This window comes from Heteronotia binoei, chromosome 17, assembly GCF_032191835.1.
Source record: "Heteronotia binoei isolate CCM8104 ecotype False Entrance Well chromosome 17, APGP_CSIRO_Hbin_v1, whole genome shotgun sequence".
Classification (NCBI taxonomy): Eukaryota; Metazoa; Chordata; class Lepidosauria; order Squamata; family Gekkonidae; genus Heteronotia; species Heteronotia binoei.
In genome coordinates this window covers 44,326,754-44,344,171 of record NC_083239.1, presented here as the reverse complement: position 1 = coordinate 44,344,171, position 17,418 = coordinate 44,326,754, and the positions used below count along the sequence as shown (strand labels likewise).

At 51.3% G+C, this 17,418-nt stretch overlaps 1 protein-coding gene across 1 annotated transcript in view; it reads right to left on the bottom strand.

Moving 5' to 3' along the window:
• Positions 1 to 11,094, bottom strand: part of GRIK5 (glutamate ionotropic receptor kainate type subunit 5) — a 133,572-nt gene extending 122,478 nt beyond the window's left edge. The window contains exon 1 of the mRNA XM_060258644.1: positions 10,993 to 11,094. The gene's annotated coding sequence lies outside the window, so the exon portion shown is untranslated. The remainder of the gene's footprint in view (positions 1 to 10,992) is intronic.
• Between the last annotated feature and the right edge of the window lie 6,324 nt (positions 11,095 to 17,418).

Sequence of the window (17,418 nt, the reverse complement as noted above, 5' to 3'; positions counted from 1 at the left end):
CTGTTGGTGTGTTTACAGGTTTCATTCTTTAAAATGTTTTTAAATATATTTTATCTGTGCTTTCAACATTGTTTACATTGTTCCCCACCCTGGGGACCCCAAAGCAGCTGGGAAAGGAAGGATGCAATTGTTTTAAACAAAATAGAAAAGACATAATCAATACAATCACTCTGTGAGCAGTGTTCCCTGTAAGCTGAGTTAGTGTGTTGCTTGCTCATCGTTTTTTAGCCTCTGGCTCACACATTTTGGTCTTAGCTCAGGAAACACAGCCCCAGAGCAAACTAATGTACACACTAGCTCACAATTTTAATGCTGGTAGGTCACGAAGTAGAATTTTAGCTCACAAGACTCCACAGCTTAGAAGAAATATTGCCCAGGATCCAACTGCAACTCCTCAACTGCAACTTACAATGCCTTATTTTGAGACTTTCATTGCCCAACTCATTCATCGACTAGATCAGGGGTCTCAAACGTGCAGCCTGAGGGCCAGATCAGACCCTCGGAGAGCTACTATCAGTCCTGCGAGAAACGGGCATCTGCTTCCTTCTCTCCCTCTTGCTTCCTTCCACATCACAGCTTGCTTTGTCAGGCTTGCTCAATCGCACAGGAGCTACAGAGCAAAGCCTCTGTTTTCTCCATTGGCTGACCAGCATGTGAAGCAGCTTATGTACAAAAGCTCACAATACCCAGCCATTTCATGTTTTCCACTGGGTCCCAGGCTCAAAGCATTAACCATGAGATTTCTGTAGTGAATGTCAATAAATCAAAAGCAGCTTTGCAACTTACAGACACACACCTGAACAGCTTACTCAGGATTGCTACAGCACAGACGTTGTCTTCAGATTTTGATGCAATAACACAGAGCAAGTGGTGTCAGTTATCAGAAACTGTTAAATAAACAAAATATTGCAAGAGTGCTAATCTTTTAAGCATGTTTCTTTGTGTCTTTTAAAAAGGTTATCACTTTGCTACCTGCATTACATTTTATGACACACATGGCCCGACCCAACAAGGTCTCATTTATGTCAGATCCAGCCCTCATAACGAATGAGTTCGACACTCCTGTATTACCTTCCACCTTCTAAAGAGCTCTGACTTAATGAAATATTTGGCTTTACAGTGGCTTTGTAAAACACAATAATTTCATTCCACGCAACAGAATAAACCACACGGCAAATCCACATTCACAAGGCAAGCCCACAAACCGTCTCCATCAATCAAGAAACCATGCTAGGCTCAATTTTAAAAAAAGAGAAAATATCATGGTTTGGGGCAGGGGTGGAATTCTAGCAGGAGCTCCTTTGCATACTAGGCCACACTCCCCTGATGTAGCCAATCCTCTAAGAGCTTACAGGGCTCTTATTACAGGGCCTACTGTAAGCTCCAGGAGGATTGGCTACATCAGGGGGTGTGGCCTAATACGCAGGGGTGGGATTCTAGGAGAGCTCCTTTGCATATTAGGCCACACTCCCCTGATGTAGCCAATCCTCTAAGAGCTTACAAAAAAGAGCCTTGTAAGCTCTTGGAGGATTGGCTACATCAGGGGTGTGTGGCCTAATATGCACAGGAGCTCCTGCTAGAATTCCACCCCTGGTTTTGGGGTATTTCTAAGCGCTATCCTCTGAGTTGGTTGGGACCATGGTCATATTGCAGGAAGGAAGCATGCGGATCGTGCCTGGAAGCATCTTTTTTGTTTTAAGGAACTACTTCTCAGGGTTCAAAAACTGCTGCCTGGAAGATAAAAAAACACCCTGACTTGGATGGCTCAGGCTAGCCCGATCTCATCAGATTTTGGAAGCTAACCAGGGTCAACCTTGGTTAGTACTTGGATGGGGAACCAGCAAAGAAGGCCAAGGTCACTACACAGAGGCAGGCAATGACAAACCACCTTTGCCTGAACATCTCTTGCCTTGAAAACCCGACAGGGTTGCCATAAGTTGGCAGCGACAATGGCGCTTTCCCACCACCAGTGCTGAATTGCGACTGATCATGAAGCTCAAGACCATGCACCCCCCTGGAATGAATCAAGACGTAGGTTTCCTGACTCGTTACTAATGCTGATTTCTCTGTACCTACTCTCTCCCTGGCTATCACACCTGATCCAATCACGCTTGCTATTCGCATTCACCTGTTATCGTCCATTCGGCATCTGAAATCACTCCGCTCTCCAAAATATAAGAAATGGACTCACATTCTAGCTACATCTGGAGAAGCCAGCAGTGACTCAGGAGAGCTCATCCCCTGCCACAAATGCTGTCAGTATTTAAGGTACTGCTGGACTCTTGCGCTTTTCTAATGCTCAGGGGTGGAATTCTAGCAGGAGCTCCTTTGCATATTAAGCCACACGTCCCCTGATGTAGCCAATCCTCCAAGAACTTACAAGGCTCATTTTTGTAAGCTCTCAGAGGATTGGCTACATCAGGGATGTGTGGCCTAATATGCAAAGGAGCTCCTGCTAGAATTCCACCCCTGCTACTGCTACAAAGAGACTAACACAGCAACCCATCTTGATCCTTGATCCTCCACCACCCATTTATGCTCTGACCTGGGCAGTCCGGAGTAGCCTGATCTTAGATGCTTAAGCAGGGTTGACCCTGGTTAATACGTGGATGGGAGACCACCAAGGAATACCACGGTTATGACATGGAAGCAGGCAATGGCAAACTGCCTCTGAATGTCTCATTTGTTACAAGGGTCGGATCTGACATAAATGAGACTTTGTCAGGCTGGGCCAAGTGTGTCATAAAATGTAATGCCAGGTAGCAGAGACATAAACTTTATAAAGGACAAAGATTTTTAAAAAGCTTAAAATGAAATGTGCTTAAAACATGAGCACTCGTTGGTATTAAAGGTGTTTTCTCTGTATTTCTCCCGTGGGAGCCAGAGAACTGGATAAAGGACGCTCTGGCCCTTTCCTTCCGTCCCCAGGAGACCAGGAGCCTCAGCCAATAGAAGAGAAGCTTGGCTCAGTAGCTCTGCTGTGTGACTGAGAGAGCCTGACTAAGTAAGCTATCCCTCCTCCCCAAGGGAGGAGCCCTCAGCCAATGGAGAAAACAGAGGCTTTGCTCTGAAGCTCCTGTGTGACTGAGCAAGCCTGGCAAAGCAAACTGTGATGCAGAAGGAAGCAAGAGAGAAGGAGAAGGAAGCAGATGATAGCCGGTTGCTCGGGGGTCTGATAGGCTTGGCTCTGTAGCTCTGCTGTGTGATTGAGAGAGCCCGGCAAAGCAAACTATTCCTCCACAAGGGAGAAGCCTCAGCCAACGGAGAAAACAGAGGTTTTGCTCTGTAGCTCTTGTGCAGTTGAGGAGGCCTTGCAAAGCAAGCTGTGATGCAGAAGGAAGCAAGGGAGAGGCGGAAGAAGCAGATGACAGCCGATTGCTTGGGGGCCTGATAGAAGCCCTCTGGGGGCCTGGTTTGCTCCCGGGCCGCATGTTTGACACCCCTGCCCTGAAGGGGTTGCCATAATTCAGCTGGGACTTGACAGCACTTTTCACCACCAGTTAAAAAAAACATACCTGGGGTCTGCCACCTACAAAAGTCCTGCACTTCAAATTCCTGCTGAAAAAAGTGATCTGATATTTGTCTGTTGCAGATACATGAAGATATCCAAAAGCCCCCCAAACTCACTCTAATCTCTCGCCATGCACCTCCTAGCCTGCTACATCCTTTCCTCCCTCCCCCGGGAAAACGCGGTCTTCACGGAAACATTAGGACAGGATCCCGTTCTAGCCTCTGCTTCCAAAGCAGCAGGACATCCAGCTTCAACCACGCAGGAAGAAGCACTCAACCCTATGGCAACACCATCCAGATTTCCGCATGAATTCATTGCAACGACCCCAGGAAGCAAGTAAACACATAGTTTGCAGTTGAGCACAACTTCCTTATACTGAATTAGGCCCCTGGTCTTTCAAGGTCAGTATTGTCTGCTCAGACGGGCAGCAACTCTCCAGGATCTCAGGCAGAGTTCTTTCCCATCACCTACAGCCTGGTATTTTTAACTGGAGATGCCGAGGACCTACTGCATACCTGGGACCTACTGCATACCAAGCAGAGGTTCTACCACTGAGCTACAGTCCCACTTCATGGCTCTCCTGGGTCTCAGGCAGAGGTCTTTCCCATCACCTACTGCCTGGTCCTTTTAACTGGAGTTGCCAGGGATTTGGGACCTACTGCATACCAAGCAGAGGCTCTACACCACTGAGCTACAGCCCCACTTTGTGGCTGTCTAGGATATCAGGCTGAGGTCTTTCCCATCACCTCCTGCCTGGTTCTCTTAACTGGGGATGCCAGGGATTGAACCGGGAACCTTTTGCATGCCAAGCAGAGGCTCTACCACTGAGCTACAGCCCCACTTCAAGGCTCTCCCGGGGTCTCAGGCTAGGTCTTCCACATCATTTCCTGCCTGGTCCTTTTAACTGGCAATGCCAGGGATTGAACCTGGGACCTACTGCATGCCAAGCAGAGGCTCTTCACCACTGAGCTACAGCCCCACCTTGTGGCTGTCCAGGATCTCAGGCTGAGGTCTTTCCCATCACCTCCTGCCTGGTTCTTTTAACTGGAGATGCCAGGGAGTGAACCAGGGATCACCTGCATGCCAAGCAGAGGCTCTACCACTGAGCTTCAGCCCCACTTCATGGCTCTCCAGGGTCTCAGGCTGGGTCTTCCACATTTCCTGCCTGGTCCTTTTAACTAGAGATGCCGGGGACTGAACCTGGGACCTACTGCATGCCAAGCAGAGGTTCTACCACTGAGCCATGGCCTCTCCCAAGAAAGTATACACGGGATCACAGATTCAGCCAGAATTAATGTGGCACTTTCAGACATTTTTGAATGGTTGTCTATTTTACAGTACATCCTCCTGGACTGAATCAAGACCTTGGTTTCCTGTCTCATTACTAATATTGATTTCTCCATACCTACTACCTTTCTGGTATAGTACTTAAGACTACTGGACTATAATCCAGGGAGAGTTGCTAACCTCCAGATGGTTGATGGAGATCTCTTGGGATTCCGACTGATCTCCAGGTGACAGAGATCAGTTCCCCTGGAAGAAATGACTGCTTTGGAAGGTGGACTCTAGGGCATTATGGCCCACTGAAGTCCCTCCCCTCCTCAGGCTCCACCCCCAAATCTCCAGGTGTTTTTTGCCCCCATACTGTTGTGAAATTTACCAGGGTGATTTCAGGCACAGCTGTATTCCCTCAGCCTAGCGTACCCTTATAGCTTTGTTATGAGGAGAAAATGGAGACCCACAGAACACCACACTCCTTGGAGGATGGGCAGCACTTAAAAATTCTTAAATATTGTAGTACCTTACTTTTTTCCTTAAGACAAACTCTGTTTAAATGATTCCATTTTTAGGAAACCACATTTACTTCAGAGCCACCACCTGACATAAACAGAGTATCCCTTGGGCAGCTGTGAGAATGGATGGACCCAGGGGTGGAATTCTAACAGGAGCTCCTTTGCATATTAGGCCACACACCCCTGATGCAGCCAGTCCTCCAAGAACTTACAAGGCTCTTTTTTGTAAGCTCTTGGAGGACTGGCTAAATCAGGGGGGTGTGGCCTAATATGCAAAGGAGCTCCTGCTAGAATTCCACCGCTGGATGGACCAAGCCAAAACGAGCCCCCCGCCCTGATTTTGAATGGCCGGATGATCAACCTAGAGCCAAATTAATGATGCTATTTCTCCAATCCACCACAATGCACAGTGATACTTCCTTGGTTCACCCAAATCTCAGGTATCTGCAAAAGCCAGGAATCACAAAAAGACTTCCTTTGCCTATCTTTTACAAATCAGTGGCAGGAAAACGGCACCTGGCTTTGGCAGGTCACCCCTGGGAAGCCCAGGCGACCCCAGGAGGCGACACAGTGGGCCATTTGCCGGGGCTGCGAGGCTAGCAACAGTGCCGTACCCTACCTTTGCGTAGAGAAATCACAACAGCCAGAGAGGCAATCACCAAACAGAAAGTCACTTGGCATCAGGCAGCTTGAGGGGCCCCACAAATGGTGCCTGGAGCTGGCGGCGGGATAAGGAGCGGCCTGCCCCAAAAGGACTCATCAAGTCCAGGGGCCACAGAGAAGCAGGCCCCGCAAACACAGGATGCCATGTTATTCTTTGTGGGTACAATTTACCATTCATGTATTGAGCCATCAATCACCTGCAAAGTAATACAAGCAGCCTATCCACCCACCCACCACAAAATCAGAACTCTGCAGAAAGGCCTCTGCCCCAAAGAGCTTACAATCTACATTTTGACAGAGGGAAGGTGAGGGATGCAGAACATGTGTTAACTGGGAGCAATCTACATATAGCAATTCTGGGGAAGAGTTTCAGGCTCTCCTGGGAGGGAGGCCCTGTCCCTGTCAGCCTAACCACAGACATCTGGATGAAATGGAAGAACAAAGACCTTCCCCTAAGCCCACTGGTTCTGCTCTGCCCGTCCCACCACCCCTCCAAACCTAACGGCTCTCCAGCTGTTTCTTGAGGCCTGCCAATCCATCCTGTTGTTAAAGTCCCGGGGGCGGAACACAAACCCCAAAGATTTCTCAGGCCTTGCCAGGCCACTGTACATGACACAGAGGGCTTCTCAGGAGTAGCACCGGACTGGCCTTGATCCTAGGAATTCAAGACTCTCAAGCAGTCACAGACAAGCCTCACCCAGCCTGTACCAAAAACAGCTACAAGCCCGGAAACCATAATTCTGCCGACAAGCATCTGGAGAGACGCACAAGGGCTCCAAGCTCTCTCTAGGCCTCGAGGGTCTCGCTTATCCCCCCAGTAAATGTCAGCGTCTCCTTTGCAGGGAATTCTAACCCTTCAAAAAAATGACAGTTCCCTCCACCTCTGGATTATGGCCAAGAGTTTGCAGTACAAAAACACACCCCCCCCCGGCCCCTGGTTCCCACCCAAACAGTGATCCTTCCACTCCGCTCTTCGATCCACCTGCGTCCAAATGCCAAGGTGGTCCCCCCAATCACCAAACCCATCTCCTTCCACTCTTCGCTCCCCACTCCGTCCCCGCCCCAGGAAAGATCTGACACCCAGGGCCCAGCTCCCTCCGCCGCCGTGGCTTGTCCCTGCGATTTGGTTCCTGACTCAGAGCTGTTTCCGTCTCTGCCACGACGCTTGGCGCAGCTGTGGGGGGGGGGGGTGTGCAGAAGAGACGCTAACCGAGGCTGGCAAGGCCACGGCCCCTCTCTCTTCTCTTCCCACCCGCCGCCCCAACAACCACCCGGCTGAGATGAACCTCGGCAGCCAAGCCTGAGATGAGGCACACAAGGGCAGACGGGGGGGGGGGAGAAGGGGGTGTCAATGGAGCAGAACTGGGGAGGGAAATGAAACATCAGAACATAAGAAGAGCCATGTTGGATCAGGCCAATGGCCCATCCAGTCCAACGCTCTTGTGTCACACAGTGGCCCAAAAAAACCAGGTGCCACAGAAGGGGGGCGGGGGGGGGCTGAGAATGTGGAGGAAAGAAAAAGAAGAAAGGGACAAGGAGGGATGAGAAAGTCTGAGGCTTTTGGGGAGGAGGAAGGAGATGGGGGACACTCATGTGGGGTTTGGGGAAACTTTGCAGCGTGACGCCCGAAGTAGAAAATCCAAATGGTGCCTGCCATTTTTGCCAAAAACCAAACAATACAGCAAAATAATAATCAAAATCACCCTCTCCCCTTTCATAGTAGAGGAGTACCTGCTTTCAGAACGGGTCCATTTCACACTGCCAGCCTTTCTAACAGGGAAAGAAAGGGATGCCGGATGCTGGGTTCCAGGGAAGGAGAAAGAGTTCAGAGGTGTGGGGTTAACAGAGGTCATCTCGCCAGATGAAATGGATGAAAGGAGGCAGCCAGGGGCATGCAGGGATGGGGGGGGGGGGTGGAAGACATCCCACCAAGCGGAAACCAGGGCTTCTATCTTGGAGGACCAAGAGAGGGGTGGGGGAAGGACTGGGATTCAGGGCTTTTTTTGTAGCAGGAACTCCTTTGCATATTAGGCCACGCACCCCTGATGTAGCCAATCCTTCAAGGGCTTACTGGTCTCTTAGTACAGGGCCTACTGTAAGCTCCGGGAGGATTGGCTACATCAGGGGTGTGTGGCCTAATATGCAAAGGAGTTCCTGCTACAAAAAAAGCCCTGGGAAGGGACAACTTCCCAACAAAGAATCCTTACCCCCCCCCCCAAAGTGGGTTTGGCTAAGAGCAAAGCAGCGGGGCACTTGGATAAAGGAAGAGGAAGGGGGTTATTATATGGGCACCTCCAGGGGTCATTTTGTAGAAGAAGAGGTGCCAGATCTCATTAGCACAATTCATTTGCATCTGCCACACACCCTTGACATCACCAGAAGGCGTACTAAATTCTAGCAGCTCAGCATCTACCTTCAAATGCTTCTTGAATTATAACTGTCCTAATAAAACCTTACTCCCATCCAACGTTCCCTCTAAGCTGCAGAGTCTTGTGAGCAAAAATTCTACTTTGTGAGCTCCTGGCATTCAAGTTGTGAGCTCCTGCATCAATTAGGGTGCTCTGGGGTCATCCTTCCTGAGCTAAGACAAAACTGTGTGAGCTGGAGGCTAAAAATCTGTGAGCTAGAGCACACTAACTCAGCTTAGAAGGAACATTACCCCCATCATTCTTAATACTCCCTCCTATACGGCCCCAGTGACATAATGAATTTTTCCATCTTTCTGTTTGATATGTTTTGGTTATTTTCCCTTTTCTGCATGTGTGGGGAAAATATGAGAAAGTTTGTCAAATCTTAAGAGTTCAGCAAAATTCTCACAGGGGGTTTGAACAATGGAGCCCAGAAGCAAGTATCTGGCGGGGGGGGGGGCGTAAAAAAGAAAGAGCACAATAAAATGTAGAGTTTCTACAAGAATCCCACCTGCAGGGTATGGGAGGTCAGGAAGGCATGGCGCACCTGTTAGAGTGCTTGCCCCACTGATGTGGGGAGAGAAATGGCGGGGGGGGGCTCCATGTTGAAGATTTGGGGAGGAAGGGGGCAGTCACAGGGCAGCCCAGCACGGAAGCTGGGAAAAGCCGTTTCCTCACAGAGTTTCCCATTTTTCTATGCAGTTAAGAGCAGTACAGGAGACTCATCTTTTACATCCAGTCTGCCGAGACACATATATTGATTAGGAAAGGATGGAGATGAATGTGGTACATGTTGGATTCTGGGAGGGAGAGAAGGTTTGGGAGAGCATTGGGGGGAGATTCGTGGAGATGGGGGGAGGCACAAATCAGAGTCACAGGAGAGGCGGTAAGGGGAAGACCCAGGAGGATTACAAAGAAGAGATCTTGGGAGGATTCAGGAAAAGGAAGGGACAAGAAAATGTCAAGGGAAGGGTGGGGGAAGGTATGTCTGGAGGAAGGGAACAGAGAAAGGGCCTTTGGGGCAAATAAGATGACGAGAGAGAGAGAGAGAGAGACTTGTGTTAAGCCCACACCTAAAGACCAGTTTGAGAAAGTGCCAATCCCGAAACAGCCACACGCTGGCCTGCTTCACAGGGTCGTTGTTAATGGAGTGTTCTGAACGCCTGGAAGCAATATGCAAGTTAGAGCCGATTTTGTGGAGGAGGAAAGGAATCGCCTCAACAGAGAAAGGGAGTTGCTGGCGGATAATGGTTTAGAGAAAGACCCTCAAGGTAGATTTCAGATGAATGGGAGAGAGGGAGGGAGGGGTGTTCCAGGGGGAAAGAAAGGGACTACCATAGATCAGGTTTATCAATAGCTACTCACTTGGCTGCCAGAGGGGAGAAAGCACAATATAGAGGTGACCAGGAGGTTAGTTATATTTTTAAAAAACAAACCTTAAATATTTTTATTTCCCCCCGAAAACTGATTCTGGACCATCGACAGGCCATAAAATAACTAGCACTGATCGATATAAGGAAAGAAACTAGTCGAAGATTTGCGGTTACTAACTTCTCAAGTCTTATTCGGGGAAGCGGCCGATCAGGGGATGTGGGAGGAAGCAACCCAGGAGGCCAGGCCTCCCTTGGGAGGATGACATGGCCAAAAGTGGGGTTGAGGGGATGGGGGAGGGGATAATGGAGACCCCCCCCCCAATTAAGCTGAGCGCCATGCAAAGATCCTGCAAACTCATCCGCTTCAGGGTTTCAGCAACCATCAGCCCAAAATTCTGTTCCTAAAACTGGGTGGCGGGGTCCTCCTCAAAGGGCCAAAAAGGCCTCTGGGGGAGATATGTCGGCCTCTCCCACCCACCCTTGGATCTGCCCCCTTGGCTCTTGCGATTCTCCTTGTTTCATGCTCCAGAAACAAGGACCATGACACCTGGCCAGGCCAGGTTGGAGAAGGAAGGAAAGGGTAATCTCCATGTACAAGGCCTTAAGAGCTTTTTGGCCTAAATGGGGGGAGGGGGGCAGAGAGGTAAAGCAAGCGAAAGGGGAAAAGGGCGAGGGGGAGGGCTTAGGATGCTGTAAAGGGGGGGGTCCCTTCTAAAGTGACCAGGGACACACAGCGGAATAATTTTATTATGAATGGGAACGCGGGGGCAAAGATTAAGAGAGGAGGCGAAAATTGATGGATGGGCAGCGAGGGAGAAGGCAAGGAGAGAAATGGGGAGAGACCTCCAAGCCAAAACTGCATCTAACTATGTGGCCTTTCCCTCCCCCCCACCTTCCATGCCAACCCCCCCCTCAAAAAAAAGCCCAATCCAGCTCATCTACCAGGCACCAAGTTGGGTTTCTCCCTTCCTGCCCGCCCACAACCTCCCGTCACCCCGACCACAACATTTCCCAGACAACTGCCCCCCCTCTCCAAGTCCCCAAAATTGAGCGACCCCCTTTCTGGTCCTAGATTCCCATATATTTTTTTCCCTCCCCATCTTATACGGCTGGACAGCAGATACAGCACAGGGACACAACATACACAGACAGCTCCCCCCCCCCCCGCACCCAAGCTTTGCAAATTTAACCTCCCCCCCCCCAACAAAAACAGCACCTAAAATTGGAAAGTATTCCAGACTTACGGAATCCGTGAACTGCGCCCCCCGGCCGGCTTCTTCTCTTCGACCCCCCCCCCCCTCTTTTTCTCTGGGGGGAGCCCGGAATTCTTTGCGCTCTTCTTTGGGGAGAGCGAGAGACAGACGGCGACCCGGCCTCTCTCTCTCTTCTCTGCCCCCCCCCCCAACTCCGCACCTTCTTTCTCTGAAAAATAAAATTTGGATTTCCCTCCCCCCTCCCTCCCAAAAAAAAGAAAGAAAAGAAAATGTCCCCGGGATGGAGAAGAGGCGCAAAACTCTCGGATCACCTCTCCATCTGGATCCTCTCCCCCCCAAAAATAAGACTCACAAGGGGGGGGGGGGGATTGGTGGTTTTTTTTCCAAAAAAGAGCAATGGGGGTCCTTTGTTCCAAGGGGGCCTGGCCCCCCCAGGCCCCTTCCAGTTCAAGTACAGGTTGCGGGAGGGTGGTGGGTTGCTATTCAGTCCAAAGCCCACCGGCCCCCTCCGCTCCCGGGGGGGGAGAACTGTCCATAGAAGAGGAAACTCCCCATGGCCGTCGCTCCAGGATGCTGTAGCCCCCCCCCCCTTTATGGGGGGGCCGCGACCCCCCCCCCCAGTCAACGGAGCCTCCTCTGCCGCTCGCTTCCCTCCTAGCCTGGGTGGAGGTGGAGGAAGAGGGGGGGGGGGGAAGAAACTGGGATTGCAAATGTTGATCTCCCGTCTGCAAATCGGGTGGGAGGGCGACGCAGACGCAGCCCCCCCCCTTCTTTTCTCAACGCCCCCCCCCCTTTTTTTTTTCTTTCCCTCCCTCTCTACGGTTCCCTCGGTCGCTCGATCGCACAAGCCCAAATCCACGTTCCCACGTCTGGATCTTCGGAGGGGGGGGGGTGATCCGGTGGGCCCCCCCCCTGCCCTCTCCAAAACCGGGCGCGGGGGAAGACGAGAGGCGGCGATCTGTGCCAAAGCCGCAGAAGCCGAATCTCTCTCTTTCCCCCCCCCCCCAGCCGCCGGTTCTTCTTCTTCTTCCTGCCCCCCCCCTTTTTTTCCCAACTGCACCCCCAGGATGAGTGGGCTGGTGGTGGGAGAGAGCCGGAGGGGTCCCCTGGGGCGGGGGGGGGGTTGCCGAGGCCGGGAGGGGCGTTGGCCGGCGGCAGCGCTGGCCTTTTCCCCCCTCTCCTCTGGCTGCCGGGGGGGGGGGGGAGGCGGAGAGGTGGGGGGAGGACGGCTTGGGGGGGGGGGAGCGCGGCGGCGTCGGAGGCAGAGGGAGGGGAAGGGAGGAACAGGAGCGCATTGGCATGCGCTGCAGCGCTTCGCCGGCGCGCACGGAATGTTGATGAGGCTCCTTCGCCGCGAAAGCGGAGTCACTCCGGTTGCCTCGCGAAGACCGACCCCCCCCCCCCATCCCGGAGCCGGGGAAGGGAGGGGCGCTGAATGCTAAGTTTCAGTTTATTAGATTTATAGTCCGCCCTCCCCGCCGGAGCAGGCTCAGGGCGGCTCACAACAACCAGCGTTCCCTCTAAGCTGCAGAGCCTTGTGAGCAAAAATTCTACTTCGTGCGCTACTGGCATTCCAGTTGTGAGCCGCTGCATCAATGAGTGTGCTTCTGGGGTTGTTGCTTTTTTTTTTTTCTGAGCTGAGACAAAAATGTGTGCGCTAGAAGCGACAAAGCGCTGAGCTAGCTCATGCTAGTTCAGTTTAGAGGGAGCACCGCTCACAACCAGGAAAATCAGAACAATACGTTGCATGGGAAATTAATCTAACAATGAAAACGGTTAAATACAATCCGGGGCTGGTAAGGCCTCCTTCCGGCCCAGGGCTTGACTTTGGCGCCAAACACTATTTTTTCCGCCCCCTGGAGGGGAAGGAAGGAGTGCCACTGAGTATGTGCGGAGTGCCCCTCTCGCTTTCTCTTAATGGGCTCTTTCTCGCGTGGGAGGGAGGGGAAGGAAGGAGGGCCTCCGAGGATGTGTACAGCGCCCCTCTGGGAACTAATCGAATTGGCCAGAGGTGACCAAACGGGCTCTTTCACATATATTCCGTGGCTCTCAACCCCCCCCCCCCCCCTACCAAATCAGCCGGCTTGGAAGAAGGCATTTCTCCCTTAAATCACTTCTTCAAACCGAGCCAGCTGGCAGCTTGGAGAATGCATTATAGTTAAAGTTGCTTTCATGCCACCTCTCCCTCCCTCATGCCTGTTTACAGAGACAGCTGCCCCCCTCCCCAGCTTTGCAGATTTGCAGCTACTGGAATGGCCTGAGGTCAGCTATAGCTCACACAGAGGTTGTCCTTGAAATGGCAGCTTCTGTGAGAGCTCTCTCAGCCCCACTCACCTCACAGGGTGTCTGTTGTGGGGGAAGAAGATAGGCGATTGTGAGCCGCTCTGAGACTGATTCAGAGAGGAGGGCAAGGTATAAATCTACAGTCTTCTTCTTTTCCCTCCCTCCCTCCCTCCCCTTCCTTCCTTCCTCCCTTCCTTCCTTCCTTCCTTCCTTCCTTCCTTCCTTCCTTCCTTCCTTCCTTCCTTCCTTCCTTCCATCTTATGGCTCTCAAAACATCTGACATTCATGTCTTGTGGCTCTCAAACATTTGATGTTTATTCTATGTGGCTCCTACATTAAGCAAGTTTGGCCATCCCTGGAATAGGCTCTTGCATGGGAAGGCATGACTGAATGCCAGTGAGCATGTTCGAAGTGCTTTTCTGGGAACTAAACTAACACGCTCTTGAGTGGAAGGGGGATGACTGAGCATGGGCAAAGTGCTTCTCTCTGAACCGGGGGGGGGGGGGCAAATTGTAGCTTGGGAACCACTTGCAGCTCTTTCACACATATTGTGTAGCTCTCGAACCCCCCGCTGCCCCATTGGCCAGCTTGGAGAAGGCATTTGTCTCTTTAAATCACTTCTCCAAGCCAAGCCAGCCAGCAGCTTGGAGAATGCATTTAAAGTTGTTTTCTTTCCACCTCTCTCCCCCTCGTCTCCCCTCTGTTTCCCTCCCTCCCTCTCAGCTTTCAAACATCTGACATTTATTCTATGTGGCTCTCATGTTAATCAAGTTTGGCCGCCCTTGCTCTGAACTAACCTAACAGGCTCTTGGGATGTGTGAGCTAGAAGCTGGTCCCATGGAGCATGTCCAGAGTGCTTCTAATTGCATGGAAGGAGAATGAATGAGCACGACCTAGTGTGGGCAGAGTGCCTTTCTCTGAACTAATCTTATACGCTCATGCATGGAAGGGAAACATGGTTACTACTGAGCATGTGCAAAGTGTCTCTCCGTGTACCAATTTAATATGCTCTCAGTGGCTGGACGACTGCCCTTTTGCCTTTCCAAACTAACACATTACGTTCCCTGTGCCATCTCCCCTAAGTCACATTTTAGCCTGCAAGCTCCTTGCGGGCACAGACCTGTCCTTTGGTTGGAGAAATGGGGTCAAGGGCCCGCTTACATAGATGAGGCCTGAAGGCTAATCTTCCCAATGAGAAATTGTGTGCACATAGGGGTGTAGGGTTGCCATGTCTGAGCTGGAAAATACCCGGAGACTTTGGGGGTGGATCTGGGAGAGGGCGGGGTTTAGGGAGGGGAGTGGTCTCAGCATGGTACTAAGGCCACAAACTCCACCCTTCCAAGCAGCCATTTTCCCCAGGAGAGCTGATCTCTGCCAGCTGGAGATCAGTTGTCAAAGCAGGAGATCTCCAGACCCCACCTGGAGGCTGGCAGCCCTGCAGGGGTGGCTCAGGAAGGTCAGGACAACTTCCCACATGGCCTGGCTGTCTCTCAGTCCTGCCTCACCCCTCACTTTTCAGAACTGTGCAGATGTCGGGGCTCCTCTGAGCATGGCCATGAGACAGATTTTCAGTAAAAAAGCAGAGTCCCAGAACTCGTGCAGCCACAAAGATACAGGCCTCTGCACACATGGGACATTAGGGCTGCCAACTCCAGGACAGGAAATTCCTCCAATTTGGGTAGTAGAACTTGGAGAGGTAAGGTTTTGGGAGGTACTTCCGCAGGATACAAATGCGATAGAGGTCACCCTCCACTGGAGCTATTTCCTCTGGGCGAATTGATAACCTGTTGTCTGGAAATCAGTTGTAATTCTGTGAGATCTCCAGGCCCCACCTGGAGGCTGGCAACCCTAGAAGAAAAAGACTGCAGATTTATACCCCACCCTTCTCTCTGAATCAGAGACTCAGAGCAGCTTACAATCTCCTATATCTTCTCCCCCCACAACAGACACCCTGTGAAGTGGGTGGGGCTGAGAGGGCTCTCCCAGCAGCTGCCCTTTCAAGGACAACCTCTGCCAGAACTATGGCTAACCCAAGGCCATTCCAGCAGCTGCAGATGGAGGAGTGGTAGGTGGGGCTGAGAGAGCTCTTCCAGCAGCTGCCCTTTCAGGGACAGAGTCTCAGAGTGGCCTACAATCTCCTTTATCTTCGTCCCCCACAACAGACACCCTGTGAGGTGGATGGGGCTGAGGGGGCTCTCCCAGCAGCTGCCCTTTCAAGGACAGAGCCTCAGAGTGGCCTACAATCTCCTATATCTTCTCCCCCCACAACAGACACCCTGTGAAGTGGGTGGGGCTGAGACAGCTCTGCAAGAGCTGCGCCTGACCCAAGGCCATTCCAGCAGCTGCAAGTGGAGGTGTGGGGAATCAAACCCGGTTCGCCCAGATAAGAGTCCGCACACTTAATCACTACACCAAACTGGCTCTTAAGGTTTAGTGCGTAGCTTCATAATCTTGCTCAAAGTGGTTAACACCAAAGCATTATTCCCTCACTACCAAGTAATCCCGGAGTGCCCACAGACATCTGTGATTCTTAGCCAACCCCCCTCCCCCAAGCACCCATTGCTTATCCTTACAACGGTCTTGCAAGGTTGACTCACTATTGCTCTAACCTTGCCTATGAAGCTGGAGAGAACTAGCGCACTGGCTAGCTAGTGAGTTAGTGGCCAACAGGAAATTCGAACTAGGCACTTCTCCGTTATTCATTCAATTTACACCTGCCCTTAGAAAACCACCAGCTTGTTTACAGAAAGTTCTCAGCAGTCTCCCTCCAGGCACTGATTCAAGGGAACCAGCATGTTATCTAGAATTCTACCATTTCCTCGAATCTTTTCGCTTGGGGAGTTTGAGGTTTTTAAAATTCTATTTCACAAAACACGGCCTTGTGAAAAGACAGACTGATGCAGGGGAAGGAAAAGCACTGCTTTTTAACGTTTTCCCCTTGCGCCATTTAGGGTTGCCAGCCTCCAGCTGGGGCCTGGAGATCTCCTGACAGAGATCAGCTCCCCTGGAGAAAATGGCCGCTTGGAAGGATGGGCTTTGTGGCATTAGTACCATGCTGAGGCCCCTCCCCTCCCCAAACCCCGCCCTCTCCTGGATTCATTCTCAAAGGCTCCAGGTATTTTCCAACACAGACCTGGCAATCCTAGCTTTCCTGTTAAAATTCTCCTGGCTGCTTGAACTCCCCCATCTGGAAAAATTATGCATAGCTGTAAGTTTTCCTCAGCAGAGTTAAATGCAGCTGTGGGGGGTGGGGCAGTTTTCAGTAGAAGAAGAAAGGGTTAAGACACGGGGCCTCCCCACACACACACACACACACACACACACGGGTGTCCTTCAAATTTATAACTGCGGCAGCTACATTTTAATATAAAAACAAAATGTCTCGGAACGGCGCATCATGTACAGTCTGCTGTTTTCCATCAGCAGCACCCTCGGTGCCGGCAGCCTGCAGGACAGAACACTCCCGGCCTGCACACTCAAAAGTCCAGTCCTGGTTCAGGTGTTTGATTCTCTTACGCTTTCTCCAAGCAGTTCAATGTGATGAGCTGGCCTCACAACGACCCTGCAGGGTAGGTGAGAGAGAGAGAGAGAGTGGTTTGTCCTCAGGACACCTCATAGGCAAACAAACATGTGAACTGCCGTTTATGGCATGCAAACTGGCCTCCTGCATCGCGACCCCAAAGCTATAAAACATCCGGTCCTGCGAGTTCATCCAAGCTTGAGCGTTTTTTCCCCCAGAATCAGCGGGTTGAAATTGATTGGCCGTGGGGAGGGTCACGTCGGTCCAAGTCCGAGTTAATTGGCTTTATTTCCTAATTTGCAACTCCGTGTTTTCTCCGGCGGAGAAGAGATTGCAAACAATCGTGCCAGGGTCACCGTACCTTTATCCAAAAATAAAACCCCACCAAGTTTGTGGGGTTTAAAAAAAAAAAAATGGGGGTGGGTTGAGGCGAGAAAGGTTTATGAAATGATGAATGGGGCAGAGAGAGCAGATAGCGGGGAAATTCTCTTATGATATTGGAACTCAAGGTCAGCCAATGAATTTGATTGTCAGGAAGTCCAGGGCCAAGAAAATAGTTCTTGCGCACGGCGCATAAGTAATGCATGGAGTTTGCTGCCTCCCATCAACACAGCAAGCTGCTTTATATAAGCCCTGGGGGGTCTTTCAAGGTC